Consider the following 4,021-nt stretch of genomic DNA (forward strand, 5'->3'; position numbering starts at 1 on the left):
ACGCGGGGCGGCCGTCGGGAGGGAAGGGGGCAGCCGCGCGGCACCCCGCTGCCCGGTGGGGTAACGGGACCCGGGGCTGGGGCGCGAGGGAGGGCGGCGGAGAGAGAGACACGCGCACGCGTCGCGCCGTTTTAGGCGGCTGCGGCCGTGGAACTTTCTGGAAACGGCGGCGGTGCGGCCGCTACCGGGTAGGGACGGGGTGAACGGACGGGGCGAGGAGACGAGGAACCAGCACAGCTGCGGGACAGGCGGCCGCCCTGGGCCGGCGGCCCCCACCTCCCGCCCCAGCGGCGCAGCCGCTCCTTCTCCGGGGAGGGGTTTTCCGGCGGCGATGGCGCAGTGAGTTTTAACAGCCGGCGCAGTGCGCATGCGCGGCCCGGAGGGCGCCGCGCATCCAAATGAGGCGGTGCGGAGCCGGGGGCTGGCGGCAGCTGGGCTTGGGACGGGCTGTGGTCGCAGGTGCCTGGGACAGCAGGTTCTCTGCTCCTCGCCCCCTGGCCAGTGCATCGCCTTGTCCATCACCCACCCCGCTCCCCTAGGGCCCTCAGCTTGTGAGGGAGCTGCAGGGCCTTATGAAGAGCCGTGCTCCAGAGGCGGGCATGCCGTGCAGCGTGACGCTCAAGCCTGCTGCTAGTCTTTACACAGAAAAATGCCTTAAGAATTCTTTAATGTTTGCTATCCACAGCACAAGTGTGAATTCTTCAGAATTAAAGGATGCTTTGAAAATTTAAACGTTTATTTTTAAATTGAATGGGCAGGTGTTCTGACTGTTGTTGGTTTGGTGAATAACTTGAAATATTCCCTTTATTTGAGCAACCTATGGGGTATAGCAAGGAGTAATAATGTGTTTTTGTGTTAAAAGGAATAATTGAAAATACTGTTCTGTTGCTCTTTCCTAGAACCAAAGGTGTATCAGAATGGCTTAGGATGTAGGGGACCAACCCCGTGCCATGGGCAGGGCTGCCCCCCACCAGCTCAGCTGCCCAGGGCCCCATCCAACCTGGCCTTGGGCACCTTCAGGGATGGGGCACCCACAGCTTCTCTGGACAGCTGTGCCAGCGCCGTATCATGCTCTGTGGGATATTTCTTCCTAACATCTACCTTAAGTCTCTCATCTTTTAGTTTAAAGACATTCCGCATTGTCTTGTTGCTATCAGATTGTGTCCTGTTCCTCATGCCCACCATTTCTAATGGCCAGAGGTGCTGGCACAAATAAGTAGGTGGATAAGAAGCGGGTGCTGATTTCCTTCTGTGCAGTGTGTTATAAGTAATCACAGAATCACAGGAGTTGGAAGGGACCTCTGGGGACCAAGCCCAGCCTCCTGCTAAAGTAGGTTCCCTACAGTAGGTTGCACAGGAAAGTGTCCAGGTGGGTCTTGAATATCTCCAGAGAAAGAAATTCCATGACCTCTCTAGGAATACATTACTTTCATGAAGGCTAACTATTGTTGCAGATCCCCTATATGGCCTGCTGCTGGTAGAGGCTGGCATCACATAGCCCAAATACTCCCAAGCTGCACGTCATGTTGTTGTTTAGGTAAACGTGTCTAATTTGCTTTCAGAAGTTTATTGTACTGGTCATGTTTTGTAATGCAGCTGCCATCCTTTCTCTCTGATGCAAGCAGTGCATCATGTGCTGTCAGCTGACCAGAAGCAGGTGCGCAGACACCAGTGACCACGCAACAAAAGGGAGCTGCATTTACCTCATGTTCTTTTATGTTTAGTTGATTACAGAGGTCATTGCTTGAGGTGCAAGCAGGCTGACGTGCAGGCAGGCTACAGACTGCCAGCCCGAGTGGAGTATTTCCCAAGGCAGTAAGAAGTATTTCCCAAGACAGAATGTTTGTTCTTCTCACAGTACTATATAGGGCACAGTAGTGATTCATCCTCCAGCAATGACAGAGTGCAGGTGCAGTGCACGCTGTAATACTGCATTCTCCTTCTTGTACATCAGCACAGGTAGCATGCAGTTCAAAGAGCTCCCTTTAAGTTGGAGGGTATTCACAAGCAGCAGCTGAGATAATGGGAAGAATCTTGGGAGCTCCATCTTCTGCAGCAGATATTAAGATTTGTAGATTCTATCAGTAACTTAAAAAAATACAGTTCCTTAAGCCTTTTATAAGAATTCTTGTTTGAACTCATAAAAAGCAATAGGTACTTCTACATTTGTTTCTTCTTGGCTCCAGAGTCCCTCCTTTTTACATAGCACAGCTGCAAAATTCCTCTGTAGCTGAACTGTGTTGACTTGTGACCCTAGATCTGCTTTCCCTAGCCAAACATGTTGTATCATCAGCTGTGACAACTACTGGGATGAATCAAGATACGCATGTGCAGCAGCTGGTCAAACTGTGTCATGGCTGAAGTCAATCTAGTAACTGAAAGACTGCAAATCTCATACTGCAGTACTAAAACCTAAAGATAGGAACTTTTTGCAAATTCTTAGAACGATGTCACACCGCTGAATGCATGCATACCAGCCTCTAGCAGATAACCAGCAGGTCAGCTGGTGAGCCCACTTTAATTTACTGTACAATCAGAACTGAATTTCATTGCTTCTTCCTATTTGACATGATAGTTCCAGGTAACATTTTTCAAACAGTTACGGAGGTCATGGAAATCCTTTCCATTATCCAGTGTCAACTGCATCATTAGTTATCTAGTGGAGTTTCCTATTACTCCTAACTTTATTCCATCTTTACCAAAGGAAAAAAACTACCACCCACTCCCTGCCCAGTGGGTTCTTTGTGTCTTCTGCTTCCATGTTAGAAAACTCTACTTTTCTTTCCCAAAACTCAACCCATTTTTTTAAAAACTTTCTTTGCTCCAAGTAGTCTTTTTTCCATCTCAGTTAAAGTGCTTTTACTTTTACAAAAAAATACGGCATGTAAATTCTTCCATCTTTCCCACATAGTTTTGGTGGTCTTTGCCCACCAAAACCACAGAACAGGTTCTGTTACTGCAGCTTTACCAGTTTAAGGAAAGGACCGTATTGGCTGTTGCTGTAGTTAACTCATTTTTCATTTAAGTCACCAGCCAGTACTTTTACAGTTCAAGGTACTAAACAGTAGAATTAAAACTGCAGAGCTGTGTTTAATTATTTGGCATGTTAGTGTCAGCTGCCTGGAGTTAGTAATCCTCTGCTATTCAGGGTTGAGAATAGTGGAAATCGTCTCTATAGTATTTATATAATCTAAAACATTTAATGCTACCAGCAAAAACAAACACAAATTTACCTAGAGCTATTCAAGGATATTAAAGAGGATATGAATATATTAATTCTTGCACTACTCTAGAACTCTTCTGTAACAATTGTTTTTTAAATCCCCACAGTCCTGCATAAATTATTGTGAAATTCACTAAGTATATTCCATGATTGGACCTACTATTAGTGTAACATTAATTCTGTACCTAGTAAGCAATTACACATAACCAGTACTGCAGTAGCACATATATTTCTAGTTGAGAGATTTAAAATTTTAAATGTTTAAATTTCATCCAAACCTGAACTTGAGGTGGTGACAGAGTAGTAGTTACTTGCTTTATTCCTCTTCAAATTATTTCAGTTCTGTAGCTGCCCCTACACTATCCAGTTTGAACAGTGGCAAATCAGGTTTGCACCTGCCAGTAAAGAGCAGAAGTTATCCTTTTTCAGCCAAATGATTTGCAGACCAGTCTTTTTTTTCTTTTTTGTCTTTAACATTTTTTTAAGTCAGGAAAAATCCCTCAATTTCATACTTTCATATTAGTTCTTAAAAATAGCTGTTTGCCAAATTGGAAATGCAGTCAGTTTTGTTACTTTTCCAAAGAACATTTACTCAAAAGTATTTAAAAGAATTTTCAGTGGTAGATCAAAAGATGACTGATGCATCAGTGATCGCAAATGGACTCATTTAGTGAGTCGCTTTATGGTTTACTGAAGTGTTTTTTGATAATCTGAATTATGATTATGTTTTGCAGTAGTTTAGATCATGGTAACCAATTCCTGTTGCTTCCCCCTCCCCCAAATATTAACCGTACACCA

The sequence above is a fragment of the Numida meleagris genome, chromosome 2 (assembly GCF_002078875.1).
Source record: "Numida meleagris isolate 19003 breed g44 Domestic line chromosome 2, NumMel1.0, whole genome shotgun sequence".
Taxonomy (NCBI): domain Eukaryota; kingdom Metazoa; phylum Chordata; class Aves; order Galliformes; family Numididae; genus Numida; species Numida meleagris.